The following is a 25,775-nucleotide window of genomic DNA, read 5'->3' as shown; positions in this document are numbered from 1 at the left end:
GCGCAGGATAGAGCAGAGCAAGGGGTGCTTCCAGGGACAGCTGTTGGAGCTGTGTCCTCCCAGCTCTGGAGGTGAGGCAGCAGCAGGCCACCTTCATGCTTCAGTTCCCCCTTACAGCCTGTGCTTTACCTGGATATTGATAACCTGAATAGCTCTCCTAATCAGCCAGTAATGGATTCCACAGGGAGCACCTTATTTATCTACTACCTCTTCCGACTTCAGTCCTCTGTCTCCTTGCAGTCTCCCAGCCAGGCCACTGCACTGAGCACGTGCCTCTCATTTTTCAGAGAAGGGCAACGTCCTCTCCCAAGTATTTGAAGGCAGATGAGGTGGTTTAAGCTGGACGGGATGGAGGATTTGGTTCTGTTCTCACCTAATGGGGCTGCATTAAGAAGAACAAACACATCTGTTCTTCACCCTCCCTCCTGGCCAAACACTCCAGACACACTGTGCTACAGCCACCTCCATGAGCGATGGGAAAGCACAAGCCTCTTTCTCTGTCTTCATGTCTGCGTGTGCCTACGGATAAGTGCACATGTGTGTGCTCCTATCAGTTGGTTTTTCTAAAATTAGGCAAACTAATGGTTTTTTCCCCCTGCAGCCCATCAGAAGACTGAGTCATTCCACATTCCTGCATCTCCATGGTGCGACGAAGTCCTGTGCACCCCAAGATTTGTGCAGTGACCATGTTAGGTCTGGAAGCAGTGTGTTTATATGGCTTTTGAGACCCAATAAAGCTCAGCAAGCCTCTCTACTGACTGTCATGTGTGACATAGAAATGCTCCCTTTTATTTTTCTTTCTGTGGTTTCTAGGTACTGTTGGAGCAAAAGGGAGCTTGGCCACTGATTTCAGTAGAAGCAGACTTTTGCCCTACAGGCAGCAGATAGTGTCTGGTGTTTGCCTATCCAAAGGCCAGGTGCAAAAACAATTCCTGCTCTGGGAGGTGGGCTGTGACTGCTCTCCTGAAATATACATAGATTGGTCTGTAGCCCCCTAAGTTAAGCCAATGGCTACTGACACTGAATGCCAGCATGGAGAAGGGAGATAAAAGGTGATTAACAACTCCTCTTTTGTTTTCTTCTTTTCTTTCATTTTTTCCCCCCCAGTCAAACCCTGTATACCAGCAAAAAAGATTAAATGTGACACAAGAACAGCTCATTACCTTACTGCCTCTAAAAAGTGCTTTTGTCCTGGAAAGTATTTTCTCTATGAGTGCTGAGGAGTGCTCATAGAAATCAGCTCATCACACCCAGGAGAACTTGACCACCTAATCCTATTTTACAGCTGAGGAAACTGAGGCATAGACAAGTAAAGCACGTTAGCCACCATCACACACCTGGGATCAGCAGGACTTGTTTTTTCTTACCTTGGAAACAGAGACTGATTTACTTGGAACAGATGGAGTTATGTGACTGTAAAATTGCTGTGAATGAGGACAAGTTTGGGCTCCAGGAGTCCTGCCTTCCAAATCCCTGTTCTAAATAGCACATTGTCATAAAAAGCTGACTTTAAAACTAGCTTGCGCAACTTTTTGCATGGAGAAGCCAGCAATTTACACAGTTGAGCAAATCATAGAAAACTCTAAATGTGGAGTAGGAAAATATTTACACTTCCAAGGCCTGAGTGTAAATTGGAGAAGTACATCCCATTAATGGGAGTTTATGCACATTGATACATTTCATTTTTCCCTGCAATGCTGAAAATGAAACACTGAGACACAAAGGCACCAGCAGCTGATCGGTGGTGCTGCTTCTGCACCGGTTAGCCAGATGACATAGCAGGTGTAATACTGAAATATATTTCACGCATTGCCTTGACACAGGGAAAGACAGAAGGTGGGGGGGGTGGTTCTTAGCCCTCTTTTGTCATTTTACCCAGCTCTCTGTGGTGGAGTTGCCCTTGATTCCTATCTGTGTAAAGGAAGTCATAGCTCGGCTTCCCAGATCCTCCACTCATGCAAATCCACTGGTTTCATTTACACCAGATGGGAATCTCTTCTAATGCTCTTAAAAGTCAAGCGTGAAGTAGAAGAAGAAGACAAATGCCACCACTCAGCTGAATCTTGCTGTTGGTTATTCCTACAGCCCCAAAGACAGCCCATGTCTCCCTGTATACCACAGGAGTCACGGTTCACCCTCACTGAGCAATGGCCACCAACGTCCCTGACAGAAGGGTCAAGTCCAAAGTTAAACATGTGCTGGGAAAAATCAGCAGTGCTCATCAGAAGATGAGCAGGTGGCACAAAAGCTGATGTTTAAGTTGGTTTTGGAGTCTGCCTAAAAGCAGCTCTACTTTGGGTTTCTTCTAATATTTCCAGTTTCTATTTCATTTTTCCTCCTGGTTTATATCTTATATATATACATATATAAGCTTCCTGTAGCTACTATAGCTTCCTTATATATGCCTGTATACATATAGTAGCTTGCTGTAGCTACTGAAGGAACGTCTGGAGAGTTGCCCTAATTTATACTAATCTCATATCCCCTTTGAGATGGATGCAGCCCACTCTTGTAGCAGTATTTTGGTTGCTTTTGGTGTGCAGCTGTTTACGGAGTACAATCATTTTCAGAGATGGGCTTGTTAGCTTAGATTTTGTTGAGATCATTCTCTTGGTAGCTTTCATCTTGTGAAATCACCTCTTTAGTCACTGATCATCCAAGATGATATTTAATGCTGAACTAAGGAAATGGAAAGCTACCTGGATGTTCTTTCTTCTCCATGCTAGCTTTAGCCTAAATAAAAAAGACCCCTAAACTAGGACACTTCTACCAAAATGCTGGAGAACTTCACAGAGAAGAGCAGCCTGTGCATAGGGGAATTGCCTGGGGGAGGGCATATGGTGCTCCAAGATGTTGGGGTGACCTCCTCATTTATCAACATGGGGTAGGAGAGTTAAGAAATGAGATGTCTCAGGAGGGGATTGGAAAGTGGGGAAGGGTGTAGCTTATATTGGGATCGAAACAGGGAGAGGGAGAAAGTAAGAAAACCCATGAAAGAGGGGGACCTGAGTGGCAGTGAGCTGGCAGTGAGCTGGAAGTGACAGGTGACAATAGGAGCAGAGCCAGTTCATTAAGACAGTCCTTAAAATGTTATGCTGGCTGAAAACTCCATGAGACGGGTTGGGGAATGATTGACACCAATCAAATCCTCAGCTTTCATAACAGATGGTGTCTAGTATGGCCAAAGCATTAAATCCCCAGCAATATCCCTGACCATCCTGTCACAGCAGTCAGAGGCAGGATCAAACTGAAGGGTGCAGACAGATCCTATAAGTTTGATTTAAAACATTGGGAATTCATCACAGTTTGCTCACCAGCTCAGTTCTGTAGGCAATACTTCTGCAGAAGACCTTACTGCTGAGGGTGGGGAGAGGTAATAGGGCTGGAGCAACAACTAGACCCAACAATAAAGAAGCTGCCCTTCTGCCTTAGAGTGGAGACCAGGGCTTTTTAGGCCTTGCCCTTCACACTAATCTTGTCCCCTGTCCCTTCAGGCCTTTTAATTGATCATTCAGGGACAGAGGTCAAAGCATCGATACAATTAGATAGCTGCTGTTGGTTATATGTACACGTCATCTAGAAAATGATATGTGACAGGAGTCAGAAGGAGGATAAAAAGAATAAAATTAATAAAAATGATTGCTTTTGCATTTAGAGGATGTCTTTTTGGGGCCAGAAAATTGCTAGGTCTCCTGTAATTGAACTGCAAGACTAAATCTAAGGGTACCTCTTTCTTTAAGGGGCTTGTGTTGAAATGCAACATCTCCTGAACATTTCTGTTCAGCCTGGTTGCTGTTATTGTTGTTGGCAGCTTGTGAGAGACAAACAGTTCTTTTTTCTTTTTCTTTTCTTCTTTCTCCTAACAATTTTTAACCTAGCCATTGTTAAAGATTCATCATACTTATAAACACCTAGTGCTGACTTCTCATTACTCACTACCTAAAAACACTGCAGAATCCTCTTAACAGTTATTATGTTCATCTTGTAGATTTCTTTCTGGGACATAGTGAGGTTGTGGTGAAGATTTCAATTCAGGCTTTACGCCCATGCAGGAGAGTCAGAACTGCCTTACTCCTCAACTCCAGCCCTGTGGATTGTGGATGTGGGAGCAGAGGAGTGAAGAGGGCTGTGTGCTCACTTGCACCTTTCCAGGCACAGGTGAGTGAGGAGAGGTGAGGAGTGGGGAGACCTCCGAGTCAGTGAGGTCTTATGAGCTATATGGTAGGGAATATAGAATAAGCCCTGACTCACATGCCTCCCTTCATGGATGTGGGTGAAGGTTACATTTAATAAAAGATAAAAGTTAAGAAAGATAAGGAAAAATTAAATTAAATCCTTGCTAGGACCAGTGTAAATTTGATTGTTAAAATTCAGGAAGGGTTAAAATTCTGTATCTGCTCTGGAGCAATGCCTGAGCCAGATGCTGCTGGCCAGCTGTGTTGCACTAAGCAAAGTGTTTCCCTTCTCATCCCTCACTTTCTTCTGTAAGTGAATTGCAATGCTTATTCTTAACATGCTTTGAGATCTCGGTGTGAAATATGCTATATAACGGCTCAGTACAATTACCTGAGGTTGAATGTTGTGCTTGCATATTGTCCAGAGTATATTTCAGCTGTAGAGGAGATACCCCTATGTCATGCCGAGGCATGTGGATGAGCAGTATAGGCAGGAAGCTTTTCCAGATGTTGCTGGGCAGCTATTCTGCAGGGAGACAGAGGCTATCTGTCAGCACCCTTCATGGACACTAAATTAAATAAAAAATATTTAGATGAAAAGCCCTTTAATACACTAAACAGAATGCCTAGAGGAGAATGTTCCTCTTCATCATTTAATCACACACAGATCTAAGCCAGAAGTTTGTTTGAATTTGACATACGAGGCTGAAGGCTAGTGGAGTTCTGAGGCACTCGCAAGCTCTTACCGTGGTCTCTGGAAAGGATCACCAACGTACTCAGCTGTCAAAAAGCATCGCTGTTGTTTCAGACCTGTTGCCCACAAACTCCCCTTAGGCTTTCCATTACGTGGTGGAAGACAATAAAAGCCTCTTACAAAGACAGCTGCAATTGCTAGAGAATCTTCTTTTCAAAAACACAACCTGGAAGTTTAGCCTTTGGGAAATTAATTTTATATTGAGATGTAATTTGCGAAGTTTTTAAAGAGCAACTTTGGATTTTCAGGTTTAAGAGGACTTGAAGGAAAGCAACAAAGAAGAAATCATAAAGAGGAAACTTCTCTCCCCCAAATATATTTCTTGACATGTTTTTTAATGCCATAAGAAATCTATGGCTGCCTGAAAATTAGTGTTTGTCAATATATAGTCTTCCTTTGCTCCTTGGAAATATGAGCAGGAGATTAAAATTCAGATCTCCAGACAGCATCGGAGTACATCTCTGAGGCTAGCAGCAGCTCCTTTTTATCTGATGGTAGCACAGTGCATAGGATACACAGTTGAGGACTTCTCATCCTGTCCTGAAAAGGCAGCAACAGAGATATACGCTACCCAATTTAGGATGCGATGTTCGGAGCACCATTTGGATAACTCAGAGGGGTATCTCCAGCTGCTGGAAATTTTTGAATCTGTGAGACAGGTTTGGGATTCTTACAGAAAGGCGACTGATTTTACAAAGGGCTTTCTTGGGATAATGTCCTTTTTCTCCAAGTGTGTGGGCAGCTCCCATTTTCCCAGGCTTGATGAGAGAGAATGGACAGATCTTCCCTTCTGGATGCTCCATCCAGCTCCGCTGAGTTGGCAAAGGGCTGTAATAATTTGCTGCTGCTATAGATCAGACACAAAGTAATACCAGAACTGTATAGGAATTTGAAAGGGAAAAGCAAGCAGCTGCACCAGAGAAAGGAGTTTTTGAGGAGGAACATGCCCTCCCAGAGCTTCGGTCTACAAATGCATGGTTTTTTCCCTTGCTTTTCACTTGCTTGTAGGGGTAGTGATCAGCAGTGAAGCACTGGGGAATAAGACAGTTCAGAGTTAATATGTATAAATATATGACATGGTTCTAGACTCGAGCAGGAGTTTGTGGCAGAGGGTAAAGGCTTTCTTGTCCCACAGCCATCTTTCAGAGGAAGATACTGCAGATGTTTGTCTATGTTGTCAGCTGAGCTCCTGCTCTCGTTTCTGTCAGCAGGAGCTCTGGTGTTGATTGAGCTGGCATCAGAAACAGGCCCCTCATTTAATTCCCATCCTATATTGATAGAGAGCCATGTCTGTGTGCACACCATAGAGCATGAATACATTGATGTCCCTTGAGGAAAGAGACTCATTGAATAATCCTTTTTGTTTAGTATTATTAAGTGGACCATGACCCTTATTTTGCTTGTTTTGCTGCTATTCCTTCGGGAGGAGAGAGGTGGCCTTGTTCATGCCACTGCCTTTCAACATGGTGAGCAAGATTTAAAGAAACATAAATCCGAGAGAGAGAGAGAGAGAGGGTTACACGGCAGAGCTGAATAATGGGCTTTAATAGGCAAACCAAACAGTTAAATAAAAGATGCACACAGCATGCTAAAACTTAAGGAATGCATATTCAATGCAATGCACTATTAAATACAGCGGTGAACATATGGGTGCCTACAATTAATGTATATAAATAGCTGATAAAATTGCTCGGTATTAGAAAGCTAGCGGCAAAAATGACCTCATATGTCAAGCAGACAAGCAGGCAGTTACCATTTTCTTTGTACACCTTACAGATGATAAATTAGTTTTACGGTCTGCATGGGGCCCTTATCACATTACAGCACCAAGTGTTTGATAAAGAAAAAAAATGCCTCAGCTAAAAATTGAACTGAAATTTGGAGTCCCCGTGGACCTCATTTTTTTAACGTAAAGAATTTTAACCAACTTCCTTTTGGAAAGATTTATTGCTCTAAAGAGAAATGTATATCTCTATCCTATGTGCTTTTATTACAACTTCTTCTCTTCACTTCTTCTTCGTTTTTTCTCCCCCTGACGTTAGATATAATATGAGTCTGCCGAAACGGATTCATTATTGATTGGGGGATTTAGTGGTTACAGCAGAGGGAAGGGGCAAGCAGGACTCCTGGGTTCTGCTTCTGTCTTTTCTACTGACCTTGGGTGAGCTGTTTCAGGTCCCTGAGACTCAGTTTCTCCATCTCCAAAACAGGAGGGAGCAGGCAGTGACTGTGAGGCAAAACTATTCATTGTGCCTGGAAGCCCAGGAGAAAATCCAGGGACTGGGCTTGTCCTGCAGACGGTGGTGAAGAGGGACTCTGCAGTGAAGACCATACCTTGGGACACATGGTGTTGTAGCTCAGAAATTAGTTTCCCTTCTCCCAAAGTGAGAGGGATGGAAAGATCTATTTGCCAAGAAATCCAGCAGTTTTGCCTCTGCTAACCCTCTACTTTTGACTGATCTTTTCCTGCTTTCAGCAATCTCTGCTGTGTTGGCACGTGTGGTTCCTTATGGGCATTTTTCCCAAGCCTTATATCCCTTTTCTGGAGCTGAAAGGATTTCTGAGGATGTGGGAGGGAGCTGGCAGGCACTCACCCGTTGCTGGACTCGCAGGCTGGCATGTGGGGTCAGGATCCGGCTGTGCTACCTGGATGCGCTGGGAAGGCAAACGGCATCAGGTACAGCAGCTTTAAGAGGAAGCAAAACAATTTCACAGCCACCCCATGGCTACTTCTCCTCCTTCTGCTTTGGAAATGCTCTTTTCAGAGGTGGTCTTCAGTAAATATCAGCTTCCCAGCTTTAACCGGTTATTTCATGGCTCCGAGCACTTTAGAGCAAAAGCTTCTTCTGTTTCCCAGCCCCCTGTGCCTGGAAGAGGTACTCTGAGGTAAAGACACCGAGGCTGCCTCAGAGGCATCAATATCGCCCAGGTTTGGATCCTGACCCACACAGCATCAGTGATGAACCTCCAACACAATTCACTCTGGTTGTAATTTTTCCCATAAACAACAAACATGTCCTTTTTTTCACCTGAATTGGTGTTTTATCTTTTAAGAAGATGCTCAAATGCAGAGGCTGGATGTTTTTACTGCCATGTGTGCACCCAGTGTGTGCTTCAGTGACCACTGGCTTATGGTATTTCTAACATAGAGTCCAATGAGATGGTGTCACACCACTTTAATAGGGATGACTATGGCAGGGATTATGCTAGGCAAGTAATTGGTTCCCAGATGAAACACTGAGCAGACATTTGGTTAAATGCTCTGTGGCTGAGTTTAGTTATGTAGGTGCATCTCTATTTGTCTGAGTCTCCCCCCACCAATGTAAATAATTAGCTACTTGTGATGTAGCTTTTTAAGACAATGCTTGCTGGGAAAACACTGCTAACATTTAATCACTTGCTGAAATCACAGAGAAGACATTAAGATTTAAGCGTGTGTTTAAAATTAAGCATAGAGTTAAGCACCTTTATGAATTAAATTAACACATTCTTGCTATGCAATGAAGTTGAAAATACCTTTGAAAGTCCCCCTATAAAAATGAGTAACACTGTATTTCCCCACTGACAAATCTCTACTAAAATGCCATACAATGAAAGAAGAATTTATAGCTGTAAACATGGCTTGCAAAGAGGGAGGCAACCTCCAGAATTTAGCAATCACATTTGTTAAGGTTTCTCTAAAGCCTAAACTCCCAATTAACAAGCAAATCATCGTCAGACAGTCAGTGAATGGCAAATTCATTCTATTCAACATCTTTTCAGAAGTGGATTTTGTGCTCTTATCTCCATGAAAACCCAGCAGGAAAGTTTTCCATGAGAGTGATCCTACATCTGCCTGTTTTTAATGACTGTAATGGCAAGCAATATTCTACAATTACTTTGGCAATCTCATTTCAAGCATGCAAATCATATTATTTAAGAGCCCAGCAAAAGTAATTTATTTCTTGGAACTGCTAGCTAACTTTGGTGGGGTGAGGAAAGCCTGCACTTGGAATTAAAAGCCCTGATGTCTTGTAACCTTCCACGGTGGAGTTGTAAAATGTGTCCAACAAGGTCAGACAAGAAATCCTGAAAATGAGTCACAGAGAGAGAGAGAGAGAGAGAAGAGGGGGAAAAAAACCCCACCACCCTATATTGTTCATTACCAAGTCATCTAGGTGTTCTCTTAGCTTAGATGATGAATGAAGAGTTCATAACTGGTTCATCACATTAGACACCAGCTGACAGCAAAAAGCACTGCACACAATGTCATCCCAGAAAGACATCTGGGAAACAAGATCTTTTCATTGTCACTGTGACCATTCTGAAAATCTGATGAATATCTTTTCTGGTTTTGTTGTGGACAAAGCCGATTGTTTTTAATATTCACCCTGGAGCTGTTGGGTATATATACTGTTGCAGTTTTGCTACCTCATACATCAAGATGCACATAATATCTTACTGTCTGTCTCCTGTTGATACAACTGTCTGTTTGTCTTTACTATTCTTTTTTTCATGGGAAGGCAAAGACAAGGGTGTTGGGCTAAAGAAGCTCAGTAGCTGGCAATAAATTTTGATACCATAAACAAAATATAATTGCCTTAACGCAGTCTATTTTCAGCTCACAATTTATTTTCTTTTTTTTAATGTTTGTCTGTTTGCTTGTTTGTTAATTTAACCTATGTGAAGTTTCAGTGAATGGTGTGACAAGATATATATGACAAGAATGATGTAACAAGATATAAGATACCATTTCACTTCAGGTTGCCAATTCTGTCTAAGCCTGATAAATGCTGACAAAAAAATGAGCAACTTCTAATAATTATTTTTTTTAGGAAATAAACCTCAGCCACTTTCTTTGCTGTTCTGTCCCAATTGTTCCCCCTCTGGTCCAGCTCCCAGTTGCTTAAGGAAGGTGTGAGCAGGCCATGGAGGAGGAGAAGCCTCTTGCTGCAGTGCTTCATATCAAAGCTTTGAAGAGTTATCCCATACCCATATCTCAGTCACCTCACTTTACCACAGTTACAAGAGAAGAGGTTTTGTGGAAGGGTGGAAACTGATTATCAGTTTCACAAGTGACGATTGATTTAAAAATGGCTAACCAGACTACTGAGCAGGATTTCTCAAAGTGGGAGGAGATGTATTCCTTAACAGGAGGTTAAGAAAGACCCTGAGGGGACCTTAGAAAACCATGGGGAAGGTCCTTCTCTGCCATGTGCTTTCTTGAACCTCATCCTTTTATCCTTTGCCACCAGCCTTCCTTCAGAAAATTTTGGGATGAGCAGTCCTTGGGTGGTGAGCTGTGGGAATTGTACCACGTGTGAAGCCAGGGGAGTTATGTGTGTGAAAGTATTAAAGCTTCGCACAGATACCCTTTCTTCCCCGTTTGATCCATCACTGGTCAAAATGAACAACGTTAGTTCTGTTCTCACTCACAAAGGTATTAAATCAAAATAAACCTGGGACTTTTCCACCGAAGTGAACCAGATTGTTATATCAAATACCCATTAGTTTAACATATTTAGAGTCCTAAGCTTCTAGCCTTCAGTTGTAGATCTCCATTCAAAAGATATTTTGTCTTCTTATAGCCATTGAAATCAGTGGGGCTTAAGCTCTTTGATATTTTTATAGGTCTGATACATTTACTGTTGAATTATATTGCAGAGTTGTTTAGTGTCTGAGCACAAGTGATTAAAATACTACATCGCTTACAGAGCTTTGGTTCTGTATTATTCACCCCCATGCTGGAGTCTTCAAGTCTACTTGTCAGTTTAGTCATCTTAGCTTGGCTGCTGTGCTTCAATGACACAGTTTCAGCCAAGTGAATGACCTTGTTTTTGGTTGTATTGAGGGTTACACAGGTTTGGGGAAAAGTGCTGTTCTTTTTATTATGTATATAATAGTATGCAGGGTTCTTCAGAAATAAATTAAGGACACAGATCTTACCCTCAAGAGTTTATGATTTCAATGGATCTATAACATGATGAATGAACATAATAGAAACAGAAGGAGGAAAGAAAAATATAGGGTCAAGCATCACTAGAAAAATCTGTGTCATTTCATTGATGAATTACACATACATTTACTGGTTCTATTTCAAGTGTTATGGAGTGTAATTGGTATTGTATGTACATATACATGAAAGATGACCTAGAGATAAGATTGCTAGAAATCAGTTGCTGCTGCTAATGCAGCAAATCTGTTATATGGTGTGTATATAAATATATATATATATATATATGAAAAATTAAATCCATAAAATCATTAAATATTCTTTTGGAAAGATTTAGTCCCCTAAGTGACTGGCATCTGGCATGCTCTCAGTGGCATATCGGACAATCTTGGATGACACTCAGTGCAAATGGCTTTTCGAGGAATGGGGATGCCAAGGTTTTAACACAAAAATTACTTCTGCCCAATGTGAATCAATAACTGTTCTTTCATTAGTCACTCACATTTTGAGTCCATGACACTTGGTCTGCTTGACCTTATTTATCCCACAATGGAGTTCATGGTAAAGAAAGCAATCGACAACCAAACAACATCAATAATTGCAATCCCTGTATCTACCAACCCAGAGATAAATGCCCAAAGTTATGATTTCAGCTAGTGCTCTTAATCCAGAACTGGCTTTGATTATTAATTTCATAAATGATAATTCTTTAATTAACTAAACCACTTATACATTATTCTCAATGTGAAGGGCTTAGGAAATGTCTTGAAGATCCTAAACACATCCTGGGGAGAGGGGAAATCATGCTTCTGAAAAGACCTTTTCCCCCTTCTTGGGATATTTCCATTTATCCTCTTAGAACTTTCAAGGTGCTTTTTCCAGGGTGTCTCGTCCCACTCGGTGGGTTGCGAGAGGGGTGAATCTTTTCGATTCCCCGACTGTTTGAGTACTGACAAAAGCCGATCTCTGCTCGGCAGAGCCGCGTGGTCGGTAGAGTCATGACAATGACCCAGAGGAACAGTCTGGCCAGCAACTTTATTAACTGGCGAATTCCACAAACGGACAAACTTAACGACCTGACGAGTTTAACGAACGAACAAAGGCGATTTGGCAATGGAGCTATCTTCCGGGCAACCCGATCCCAAACTTGCATATATATATATATATATATATATATTGGAAAAGCAGAGGAAGAGAGAAGCAAGAAAAGGAAAGGAGAAGAGAGGAGGAAAGAGAAAGAAAAAGTATCACCACCCTTGGATCCCACGATGACGATAACAGACATGGCAATCCTCCAGTGGTGGGCGTGCGCGCGCTTCCCTGGGGGGGGGGGGGGGGGGGGGCAAGCCTTTTATAGGCTAATCCCCGCCTCCAGGTACGCCCCTTCAGGATTTACATGGTTCTTGTTCTAGAAAGTTCTCAATCTTCTGCGCAGGCGCTGGGGGAGGGGGGGTGGTCGCGAGGGGTCTCTCGGGCGGTTGCAAGCCCCTTCCTCAGATCAACTCTGTGTGACCTCTGGCCATACATGGTAAGGTCTGGCAGAACCTGGAACCGCGCATCCTCCCGACGTGCTCTCCACATCCCGCTCTTGCTCTCCCCCACCCGGTGCTCGCCGACCTGCTGTCGCCATGCAAATAGCGCCTCAAGTCGCCACAATGTTTGAGACATTAACTCTTTCAGTCTCTCACACAGGGCAATGCCAACAAAGGGTACCAGGTACCAAGTCATAGTGAGGAAATACAGGATAACAGGAAAATGACTGCAGACTGCTGTTGGGTTAAGGTGGCTGGAGCATGGCAGGAAAGGGACAAGGTGTGCGAGTGTGTGAAAAAGTGTGATCAGATGAGATTTTTGACTCAGCAGCCAGAGATAATTTGTATAAGAATTAGGAAGGTGAATTAAAGGGATAAAAGTTTTACATGGATAATATTTTTTTTCTACTATTGTTTTTTTTCCCCTCAGGCTGTCAGTAATGACCCTAGGCTCAAAATAAGCCTATACTGGAGTCAGTCACTGGAGTGGGTGATAAATACACCCTGCGCACATAAACTTTTGACAGAACTTTATCACATATAATACAGCCCTCTTCCCTGCCTGATGGTATTTGCTGAAATTTTCTAGATTCACCACTGCCAACTATGTAGATGAATAACTGTATATAAATCCATACTTAGAATTTGCCCATACACAATGTTTATGTTGCTGAGTGTTAAATTACATCTAAGGCATTTTTACATGTCTCCGATGCAGATAAAGATGTGGTTGACAGTTGTGTGGCTCTGGGCTAGCTTGAAAGTGGCTGTCAGATACAACAGCCATGTAGCCATGCTAGTTTAAAGTTCAGTGTGGGCTATAAACCCAGCCAGAGAAGGGAAAAGGGGTGAAATAAATACTGTGACAGTAGTGCCGCTGAGCTCTGACATGCAGTGCTACACAGGCAGCTAAATCAAAACTAACTCAAGGTGGCTAGATGAGTTATAGCCGGACTTTTGACTTGTCGTGGTTTAACCCCAGCCAGCAACTAAGCACCACACCAAAAAATAGCCCCATACTAGCTACTATAAAGAAAATTAACTCTATCATCTCAGCTGAAACCAGGACATGACTGCAGTAAAATAATTTTCATTGGGAACATATCTAAAGTAAGGAAAGATGCAGTATGAATAAAAGTATCCAGTCTGAGCAGAAGGTAGGTTTGAAGACTAAGGAGCAACTATCGTTGGAACAAATATACCAAATATGAATATACAAATATACAAACCAGTCCAGAAACAGAGACCTAAAGTAAGTTTTTCTGATCTCCCATCTTTTTTGTAATTAAAAAAGACAAGAAAACTTTCTGCTTCTATCATGTTTGCAAGTGGACAACCTAAGGTGAGAAACCTGAGCTGCATTTCACCAAGTATGGATGGTGTACTCATGTTTGGTCTACCTACCTGCCTATCTATCTCTCCCTCTAATCGTGTAAAACCACAGAATGAACTAATATCAGCTTTCCCAGATGAAAACAAGTGTATTATCTTTTTATATTTTCTGAAGCAGGCCAGCATTTCATCATTTCACTGTGTTCAGTTGTTATGTTAGATTGTTTAATGTAATAGACTGACATGACACTGGTACACCAGATATATCAGAATTATGAATGCTGGAAAGAGACAGTGATAAAGTGTTTCGAGATACATGCAATCCTGATAGTGCTATAAGTTTCTCCAGTTGATTAAATACATTTCCCCTGTGCCACCTCATTATTACACATCAAAGGGGAAAAACAAGGGCAAGCTGGATAGCGAAAAAAAAGAAAAATATGTTATTGTACCCATACAGCAGAAATCCCCCCAGATATGTTAAATTAATTTGTATATACAAGTATAAGTAAGCATGAGAGAGACTAAAATAGGTTTGGAGGGCAAAAAACTTTGTGTTGGTTGTCTTGTTGATTGACACATCTGGAAGAGAGATCATGGGAAAGAATCTGAGCAAGTAGGAAAATTACAAACTCAGAATTGCTGTAGAGATCAAAGAGCTTTCCAGAATGATGAGCTGCAAGAATGATGGAGATGCTGATCATCCAAAATGACTGTTAGGGTAGACCTGAGTCCTGGTGTTGGGCTGGCATCAAAAATAAGCTTCTCCACAATTTGAAAGTGTTCAGGTATAGCATTAATGTTTGCTGGCAATTAAGATCAGATTGAGCTGGGATCTTTGGCACTCAGTTTATTTCCAGATTTCTAGAAGGAAAAAGGAAAGTTCAGAAGTCCTATTCATCTGTGGGTATGTGAATCTGTGAGACACTCCAAACACTTTTTAAAAAGTACTAATTGTATTCTATTAATAGACAGTCATGAACTAAGTGTTTTACAGGTATGGGAGAGCTTTGAGCTGGCCTGAGAATGAATGGCGCTGTTCTGAGCTCATGCCAAATATCCCCAAACCTTAACTGGTTGGTTTTTAATAGAGATTGAGAAAATCTGTGGAAACCATGAGGATAAAATGAAGGCTAGTTTATTCACCGATCCAATGAAATACTGTAGCGTTTAATCGAGGAAGTGCAAAGAGATGCCAGACATATTCAGGTGTGATAAGTACAAGAAAAAATGTTCAGCATGGTACATTTTGTGCCAGTGACATATGACTTTCTTACAGTCCAAATTCACAAGGTATCAGAGCAGCTATAATCCTCATTGTACAGATGATGAACAATGAGGGAGAGAAGCAAAGAAACAAGATCACAGGAGGAGTCTGAGCTAATTATCTGAGAACTGAACCTGCATAATTTGGGGTTCAGACCCATCTTTTAATAGTCAGTTTCTTTCCTTCCTCTGTTATGGTATTCTATATCCCACAACACTTCTTCCCCTCTGAAAAGGGATGCTTATCCATAATTAAGAAAATCTTTCAATGAAAAGCCACTGAGAAGCTTGTAAAATCTGACTGCCATTTATGCCATTGGGTTGACACAACTGAACACAGATCTGAGTAGTTTTCATTGAAATTCCTACCAACTATTTGGTGGCCTTCATGGACAGAAACTGGTCTCTGCTTTGTCCAAGCTTCTACCATCTGGTCCTAACTGAAATGCTTGCGGACAGTCTCTGGAAGAAGCCAAAAACTGAGCTCACATCTGAAGGTAAACCACTTATCAGGCACCGACATTTCTGAACAGGGTAAAAGCCCTCAGGTCAAGCAGTCTTATGGAAAAATGTGCAACTGCTCCCCCTTCTAGTCATGCTTGGGGACTAGCAGGGGAACATCTGCCTGCAGAACTATTTATCTGTCACCTTTTCCCATCATTTAACTCACTTTTATAGGAAGAAAAACCCATTTTACAAGTCTTTGGAGTCTCAAAACTTCTCTCCCATTTTCAAGCCATTATTTTTTTCTTAGCGTTGACTCATTCAGGTCATATGTTTTAGCTGAAGTTCTTGTTCAAGCTTGCAAACATCACAGCAGTGGAAAGTGTTTTTAATAAAACATCTGTGTGACTTGTCTTAATGACACATTCTCCCTCCCTCTCCAGGGGAAGAGTGGGAAGACACCTAGGTAAAAGATCTAGCTAAGAAAGACCCTAGACTCTGTATCAGACTGCACTGTCAAAAGATCTTCCATGTACTCCAATATATATAAAAAAAGAAGTCTTACAAAATAAGATATTAACACTACTGAATGTCCTTCATTATAAGGCAGGACAAGACCTGAAACAACACTTTCTTCATGACTCATACTCAATAAAGACAGGTCATTGCAAGTGCCAACTCAAGAAAATGATTTTCCCAATCATAATCAGATAAGCCCTGAGAAATAAGAGTAGATTCATACAGTGTTGTCCTGGTTTTGGCTGAGATAGAGTTAATTTTCTTTATAGTGGCTGGTATGGGGCTATGTTTTGGATTTGTGCTGAAGACAGTGTTGATAATACAAGGATGTTTTAGTTGTTGCTGCACTAGTCAAGGACTTTTCAGCTTCCCATGCTCTGCCAGGTGCAGAAGAAGCTGGGAGGGGACACAGCCAGGATAGTTGATCCAAACTGACCAAAGGGCTATTCCATACCACATGATGTCATGCTCAGTATATAAAGCTGGGGAAGCAGAAGGAAGGGGGGACATTTGGAGTGATGGCGTTTGTCTTCCCAAGTAACCATTACGTGTGATGCAGCCCTGCTTTCCTGGAGATGGCTGAACACCTGCCTGCCCATGGGAAGGAGAGAATGAATTCCTTGTTTTGCTTCGCTTGCGTGCGCGGCTTTTGCTTTACTTATTAAACTGTCTTTATCTCAACCCACGAGTTTTCTCACTTTTACTCTTCTGATTCTCTCCCCCATCCCATTGTGGGGGGAGTGAGCAAGCGGCTGTGTGGTGCTTAGTTGCTGGCTGGGGCTAAACCACAACAAGCGTTTGCAGAAATAGCCAATGGGGAGCCTCCTATCTATTGGCAAGACCCTTATTGACATCAGTGAGAGCATGATAAAACCCAGGATGCAGCAGACAAGGCATTAGGGATACCCAAATACCAAATAAAAATACCACAGGCATTTTGCTCTTCAGCATTAATAACAGATGTCAACAGTCAAGTGCTGCTTCTTCAGGATGAAGCTGTGATATCCAGCCAGTGGGTAATCTCTCAAGACTTCCCAGCAGCCATTTATAGCTTTCTGATAAGGTAGAGGATTCGTTAGCTTGCCCCAGCCCCTCTTTCTTCAAAACAGTAGTTTTACTTGTGGAAGCGAAAGTATGGGCAGAGGTCAATTTCTGATTTCATGGCAGGGTAGGTACAGAGATTGGGATACCGATAAGGGATTAGGAGCACCTTGCTTTAGTTGTCATCTCTGTGATATAGTATTTATGGCAACTGAAAATATATTCACACAGATACTTAACCATCGTGTGATCTACGTATGAATTAGCCCCATGTCAGTAGAACCTCAGATTATCAGACTTGGGAAGAGATATTGGCCTAAGGAAGGGATCCTACCAGGGTAAGTAGCAGAGTTTTGGTGCTCAGCTTTGTCAGAGACAGCCATCCACCCCTGGCCAAACCATTGTCTTGTTCTGCATAAGACCATCAGTTGTAAATCCTCTTCTAGAAATATGTCCTTCAGTCTGGCTTTCAGGTACATGAATAAACAAAGATAGGAAGAAACACCAGCATTGCAGAGATATCAGAAGGGGTATGTGGCCACAGATCAGCTGATATGGTTCACCTTTCACAGTGTTTCAGTTCCATCCCAATCTTTGCTGGTAGTTTCAGTTAAGCTGTAGAGTTTTGTATGGGGATGTCTGAGGTGTAAGCATATTTTTCTTTCAGCTGGTGATGATGTGGGAGTGGTAGCTTGCTAAAAGGAGAGTCTCAGACAGTGGAAATAATTCAAGTTACAGTAGAAAGATTTTCCAGAGCTTTTCTGGCTAGAGTTCAGCTTCTCAGAAGTGTTTGGGAGCCCAAGAACAACTGATTAGGTTACACTGCTAGGTTAACGGTTGGACTTGATGATCTTAAACATCTTTTCCAACCTAAACAATTCTATGATTCTATGATTACCCAAAACTTTGTGAAATCTGAACAAGTCCTTCTGAAAATTTGGGTCTTACTCTCACTTTGCCTAAATTCACCATCCGTGAAGCAGGAATAATGATGCTGTGAAAATAAACACAATAAAGGCTGTGACAAGCTCAGTGCTGTAGAAATAGAGACCCTCTAAACACCTCTGAGAGAATTCCACGTCCAGCGCCTTAACCATCAATCGAGGCCTGAGTTAACCACCCTTCCTTCCTGTTTTGAATTCTGGTGATTCCACTGCATGAAGCTAGACTCTTGGCAACTCCACAGAGATTTTCCTCTCACTTTATGGTGCTGTTTTATTCTAAGAATTGTTTGCAATTCAGGAACAGGAGGATGAATTGGTGTCTACGGAGCGTTGATGCCATTTCAGACTGAATAGGCTGCGGGACAGCTAACCCACATGACAGAATAAAATACAAAGAAAGCTTTATTAGTGTTCCTCTCCCCTTTTAAACTTTTAAATGCCTCTGTGAAGAGCCCGTTGTCTGCTCTTTGAAATTAAATCAGAGATGAGGAGAGGTCAGTGTAAATTCTAGCAGGTGGAAGGGTCACAAAGCAACTAGTCTTAGCTATGCAAACTTTATTCATATTGGGAACATACACTTGGGAATTCACTTTTGCTTTCATCTTACTGCTTATGAGGTTGAGCAACAGAGCCCTGTCTTTATACATATGGGTATGGGTGATGGCAGAACTCCTGTTTGTGCTATACTCTGGCAGGTCCCTTCATGTGGTATCCCATACAGATGAATGATATTTTGCATTCATAGCTCATTTTAGTTTTAACATTTTTATTTCCTGGTTTAGCTTCCCACCCCTCATATTTGTGAAAGTCAGTTCTTGAATCTCTGGTAATGCAAAATGCCCAGTCTTCCTTGTTACCTTAAAAAATGCCCATATTTCTGCCTTTCGCAACATGTTCATCTTTCTGCCTCAGGCTTCTTACCACTGAAGTTTCAGAGAACCAGGCACGTCCTGTCTGGAGAGGAAAAGACTAAAGGGAGTCATGATGAATGTCCATAAACACATAAAGGCATGTCCCTGAAAAAGGAAAGGAACCATTTATCCTCATTAGTCAGTGAGAACAAAAAAAAAGGACTGATGATAGGTTCTGGATGAAGTACTGAATATTTAGGTTGACTGTTATGGAAAACTTCATAACTATTAGTACATTTAAGGCAATGAAGCAAGTCACCCAAGGGAGGTAGTCAGATCACCTTCATTGGAGATAGTCAAGGGAAGGTTTGACACTCATCCATCAGAGAAGTGTTAGAGATAATTAAATCAGTCTTGCCCCAGGCAAAAGGATGGACTAGATAATTCACTAGTGCTCCTGTTCAACCCAGCAGATTCTATATTTTTCCTTCTTAACTGGAAAGATATATGTGTATGTGTGTGTGTGTGTAAGAAACTGATATATATATATATATGCGTGCACACACATGTGTGTGTATGTGTATCTCAATTCCTATCAATCTGTTTTACCCATGGAATGACGAAGGATCTGTATTAGGAAGTGACATTTCTTTCTGTGGCTTTATTCTCCCCGTTTTAAAAGGTTTACTCTAAATTGCCTCAGCAGTTTTTCAGGTGCCTGTATGCAGCGTTGTGAAAAGGACCAGGTACTAGTAGCTGCTAGTCTTAATTTTTCCATTTGATTGGATTTGTTTTGCTAAAATTTAGCCCTTAAAATACACATCTAGACAAAAAGAGTTGTCTCCTTGCCTGCATTGACTACTCGGTGCCACCTGCAGACTAGACAAGCACCTCCAGAAGGCGCTTTTATCCCGTTCCTAGAATGGGTTAAAAATCAATGCATCTCTGGAATTGTCTGTATCTATCCACTGGTTTTATAGAGACCCCAGACATCTTTTACATTATTAGATAGCTAAAGACTAGACTAGGCATCTAAACTCCTGCCCTTTGCAGCCCTGCACAGTCTGTTTTCCCAAGCCATTTTTTCCCTGGCAATAAAGCAGGGTAATGGCAATGGCAAGGTACTAAGTGTGCTGTGCAGGTTGCCTATTACAATTATCATGACTGTCTCAGTGTTACTTTGTGCTTCTCCATCTGTTTGCAGCCTCCATCTGTTGTCTCTACTCTTACAGTCTGTCTCGTCCCACTCGGTGGGTTGCGAGAGGGGTGAATCTTTTTGATTCCCCGACGGTTTGCGTACCGACAAAAGCCGATCTCTGCTCGGCAGAGCCGCGTGGTCGGTAGAGTCACGACAATGACCCAGAGGAACAGTCTGGCCAGCAACTTCATTAATTGGCGAATTCCACAAACGGACAAACTTAACGACCTGACGAGTTTAACGAACGAACAAAGGCGATTTGGCAATGGAGCTATTTTCCGGGCAACCCGATCCCAAGCTTGCATATATATATTGGAAAAGCAGAGGAAGAGAGAAGCAAGAAAAGGAAAGGAGAAGAGAGGAGGAAAGAGAAAGAAAAAGTATCACCACCCTTGGATCCCGCGATGACGATGACAGACATGGCAATCCTCCAGTGGTGGGCGTGCGCGCTTCCCTGGGGGGGGGGGGGGGGCAAGCCTTTTATAGGCTAATCCCCGCCTCCAGGTACGCCCCTTCAGGACTTACATGGTTCTTGTTCTAGAAAGTTCTCAATCTTCTGCGCAGGTGCTGGGGGAGGGGGGTGGTTGTGAGGGGTCTCTCGGGCGGTTGCAAGCCCCTTCCTCAGATAAACTCTGTGAGACCTCTGGCCATACATGGTAAGGTCTGGCAGAACCTGGAACCGCGCATCCTCCGACGTGCTCTCCACATCCCGCTGTTGCTCTCCCCCACCCGGTGCTCGCCGACCTGCTGTCGCCATGCAAATAGCGCCTCAAGTCGCCACAATGTTTGAGACATTAACTCTTTCAGTCTCTCACACCACCCAGTGGCTCAAACATTGTCTATACAGTCTTCGTCCAGGGTGACGATTTTCACATAGAGAAGATCGAGAAGACACAGTTCGCGAAATTTTCAACGAGAGTTGGCAGAGGGTCCTTGCTTTTGTTTTCCAGGGTGGTGATATGAACATAGTGAACAGCAGGAGAAAAGAGAATGAAAGCAGAAGCAAGCAGATAAACAATAGCTATGCCAGTCATAAGGAACAGAAACCAGGGTTATTCCAATTTGAATTAACCATTTCCCCCGCCCCTGAGTCCCCAGGATTGTAGGAGGGAAGCGAACCAAGATCCGGGTGCATGCCCATCGAAACAGTCTTTCGGTTGGAGTGATCAAAATAGTTCGGCAGCTCGGTCGGCAATTTCTTTCATTTTGGTCCGTGCTGCCTCTATAGTAGTACTAGCATTGTGAGTGTAGTAGTAGTAGAGTGCAGTAGTACTGGAGTTGTGAGATGGACAATGTTATACAACATTCTCCATCACTTAAATTCAGTATCGAGTTTTTTGGGACTTCTGCCACTTCCCAGCACACTCGCCAGGGAGGGGCGGTGAAACTGAAAACACGAGACGGGCATAAGGATGGGATGACTAATCCACATTTCAGACCCTCCCTCCGTGCCTCCGCTAGCGCCGACCGCAACTCGCGCTCCCTGACAAAAGCATCACGCAACTGATTCTGCAACCTATTCGCTGCTATTTCCGATCGCACCCGTTTTTTCTGCTCAGCTTCCAGCTCCACTTGCAAGCTTTCAACCAAATCCCACCTTTTTCGCTCAGCTTCCAGCTCTGCTTGCAAGCTTTTAACCAAATCTTGTAACGATTCGCTCGCCTCTCGCTCAGCCCATTTTACTGTGCACTTACACTTCTGCACTGCCATCAGCGCAGCTACTAAAACACCCAAAACAACAGCTTTTAACAACTCTAACAACAAAGGGGAGCAGTCCAGATCAGGCTGAACCCAGGAAGCCATGATCATCTATCTGCCGGAGGACTCGGACTCAGCCGATTCACGTCCTCCCTTCTCGACTCAATCGATATCCCCTCCCTGTTCCTCTCACTGATCAAGTCAGGGAATCCCACTTCTGACACCAAATTAATGTCTCGTCCCACTCGGTGGGTTGCGAGATGAGTGAATCTTTTCGATTCCCCGACTGTTTGAGTACCGACAAAAGCCGATCTCTGCTCGGCAGAGCCGCGTGGTCGGTAGAGTCACGACAATGACCCAGAGGAACAGTCTGGCCAGCAACTTTATGAACTGGCGAATTCCACAAACGGACAAACTTAACGACCTGACGAGCTCAACGAACGAACAAAGGCGATTTGGCAATGGAGCTATTTTCCGGGCAACCCGTCACAATTTATCCCAAACTTGCATATATATATATTGGAAAAGCAGAGGAAGAGAGAAGCAAGAAAAGGAAAGGAGAAGAGAGGAGGAAAGAGAAAGAAAAAGTATCACCACCCTTGGATCCCGCGATGATGATGACAGACATGGCAATCCTCCAGTGGTGGGCGTGCACACGCTTCCCTGGGGGGCAAGCCTTTGGAAGGTTTGCTAATGGAAGGAGGCTAATCCCCGCCTCCAGGTATGCCCCTTCAGGACTTACATGGTTCTTGTTCTAGAAAGTTCTCAATCTTCTGCGCAGGTGCTGGGGGAGGGGGGGTGGTCGCGAGGGGTCTCTCGGGCGGTTGCAAGCCCCTTCCTCAGATCAACTCTGTGTGACCTCTGGCCATACATGGTAAGGTCTGGCAGAACCTGGAACCGCGCATCCTCCCGACGTGCTCTCCACATCCCGCTCTTGCTCTCCCCCACCCGGTGCTCGCCGACCTGCTGTCGCCATGCAAATAGCGCCTCAAGTCGCCACAATGTTTGGGACATTAACTCTTTCAGTCTCTCACACAGTCATGTAAGTCTAAAGATTTAAGTAAACATAAGAGTTAGCTTGTAAGTTGTCTGTGGTAACAGCCACCTATTTTCCATTCTGGGTTTGCATCACCTATTGCATGCAGTAAGACTGTGATGTTTGACTGTGGCCTACATATGCTACAGCAATGCAAGTGATAATAGCAATAACAGTAGAGTTCCTTGATCTTGCTGTCCATGTTCCAAGAAATGCTGCTATGACATGAATCATATACTATTTCATTTTGATTGCTGATAATCACAGGGCACTACTAGGACATCTTGGAGAGTAAGTTTACAAAGGGCTTTGAAATCTCTTGGATAGGCAAAGAATAACTTTGATATTCATACACTGGGACAAATCCTGAGCAATGATAAGCACCATCACTTTCTTTGGCAGCTCAGACTAAGCACCCCTTATCACAGCTGAGATTGCAATGCAAGAGTTAATTCTTTTGTTAAATGTGCAAGCTGAGAGTAATGCTGCTTGAAGAGTCTGCTCTGAAAGGCAATTAAAACTTTGCACAGTGAAACTTTACAGACAACATGGGAAGGAGACTGCCACCTCCTTTACCTTGATCTTTACAACCATAATAATACCCACCACACTGGGAAAGCTGTGTGGTCTTTGAAAGCAAGGGCCCTTTTTCAGTGTGTGTGCAGATAGCAAGGAAGATCATTGTCTGGCCTCACAGCTCAGAGACCAAATGCAAACTAATTGTATACAATAAACCAGATCTGAATGGGGTCAGCAGCAAATGGACAGATGGAAAAAGATTTTCTGCCCTTCCATCCAGTTACCGTTACCCAGTGTGTCACTAACACCCTCCCTCTAGGGCAGCAACCTTCGCAAATTCTCTGACGCTCCAAGGCCACTGTAACAGTGTAGATAAGATAATTAAAGCATTTCTCTTAGCCAGTGATGTTCCTTACTTCATAACATGCTTTTATGGTTATGTCCAACTGCTAGAGCTGAGCATAGACCTGGTTTAGCTGAGTAACAGTAATGTGTGAAGATGCTGGTTCTTTATTTTTATTCTAAAGTATCCTCAGGGTATGTTATGGAATGACAAAGCTCATCTGAACTTACTAGACAGAGTGAAAACCTGTATTCTTCACAGCTTGCAAGAATAGAATAGAATAGAATAAATAGACTATTTCAGTTGGAAGGGACCTACAACGATCATCTAGTCCAACTGCCTAGAAGTCATAGCAAGATATATTGGAGCCCACACAACCATGTCTCAACTCCTTCCATAACCCGTTGACATCACAGATGTTCCTAGCTGCTACTCCATCCAGCAGCACGTTATAAAAACACACAAGAAACCTTTGTGAGCATATCCCTGCATCTGGTAGCTCCCCTTGGCTTCCAAAGCAAAACAAGACCAGCCTCCTCCCTCCCCAATGCACATACAAGTGGGAGCAAAGACAGCGTCTTTGTAAAGCAGCATTTCAGGCTACAGCAAGAGGTTGAAATGTGGTCCTCCAACTGTGCTAAAGCACAGGTTACCCAGGGTCTCTAGCAGACTCCTGTCCTCTTTGGATTAGACACACTGCATTACTCACTTGCAGGTTATATACTTCCCATGTGCAGAAGAATCTGATCCCAAGCCTGTAAGATGGGCTATTGGATGTACCATAACAGGAATCAGCACTAAATGAGTGACGAGTTTAAGAAATTGTTAGTATCCATCCTCTGATTTTCCAAGCTATTTCATTTTTATGATAATACACTCTTTCAGTGATAGGCAAAAAAACCCCCCCAAAACCCTGATGCTAACTATACTACGCAAAATGGAGACTGTTAATTTGCCTAGTTAGGAAAACAGAACATAGCTTTTATTTTATTGGGGCTATCATCTTGCAAATACTTAAACATGTGCTTAACTTTAAACCTGTGAGGCCTTTTTGAAGACAATGGAGCTATTTACATACTTCAGCACATTGCTTAGTCTTCATAGGATTAGCGCTGACATTAGCAGCCTTAACTTCCTGACAGTGTAGTTTCCTAGTTTTGCATAACAATAATGGTAAGTTTCTGTCTGATGTGATTTACACAACCCATCATTTGCCTTTGTCTGTGAAGCTATAAATCAATGTGTGTTTTTTTCCCGGACTGATCTTCAGTCTGATTCTCTAGGCTGTAACTGTGATTATTCCTGTTCCCTCCGTTTTCCCTCCAGATTTTCTTGGGTGGCTTCCACCAGCAAAACACTTCCTGTCTAATTGGGACAATTAACTTTGTCTTTTTTTTTCCCCTGCCAAACTTTCTTTAACGATCTCTCTTATAGTTAGAGACTGCAATTTCCTTTAATTACTTGAAACCATCTAAAATAAACAATTTTAAACCAACAGAACAAAGAGCCATTTGTTTTGCTGATGCCCTCTCCCCATTATCCTTCCATTCTTATCGCTAATGGTACTGAGAGATCAAACTTCATCCTACAGGCAGTGACCTACTCTCCTATTTCATTTTAATTTTTCATATCCCCTCCCCCCATTTTGGCTGGCAGTCCCCCCAGGTTACACATTACATCAAAGTATACATCAGTTGCTCTTACTTCTTTCTGTATGCTGCCTCTAGGCTAGGAAATTTGCAGAATGCTGCTGTTGCTGCAGAGAACTAGCCATTTTCCTTTAGTCAAATGTTTTTTAACTTGAAAATGTCAATACAGAGATAAGTCATAAGATCAACTCATAAACAGGCTGCTGCTTTTGTTTTGTTTTGTTTCTCTCCCCAAGTCACAGTGTTATCCAGGGTAGCACTTTACTGGATACTTTGCACATATTCCTGAGTAGTCTTTCCCTCATTAGTGCTTAAAGAAGTACCAAGAGTTAAATTTTTCATTAGCAATTCTTGTGCAGTGTAATATCCTGCATGTATTAGATACACAGAGATATTTCCCTTATGGAAAAATCCTATAGGGCTTCATAGAAAATTACAAACTTTCTCATATAATTTTTTAAACAACCTTGTAAAATCAAATATACAATGAAATATACTTCCATGAGATGGTTCAAAGAAACCTGTGGAGAAGAAATAACTCT

The sequence above is a fragment of the Mycteria americana genome (assembly GCF_035582795.1).
Source record: "Mycteria americana isolate JAX WOST 10 ecotype Jacksonville Zoo and Gardens chromosome Z unlocalized genomic scaffold, USCA_MyAme_1.0 Scaffold_18, whole genome shotgun sequence".
In the NCBI taxonomy this organism is placed as follows: domain Eukaryota; kingdom Metazoa; phylum Chordata; class Aves; order Ciconiiformes; family Ciconiidae; genus Mycteria; species Mycteria americana.
The sequence above is the reverse complement of the archived record's forward strand: the minus strand, read 5'-3'. Positions refer to the sequence as shown.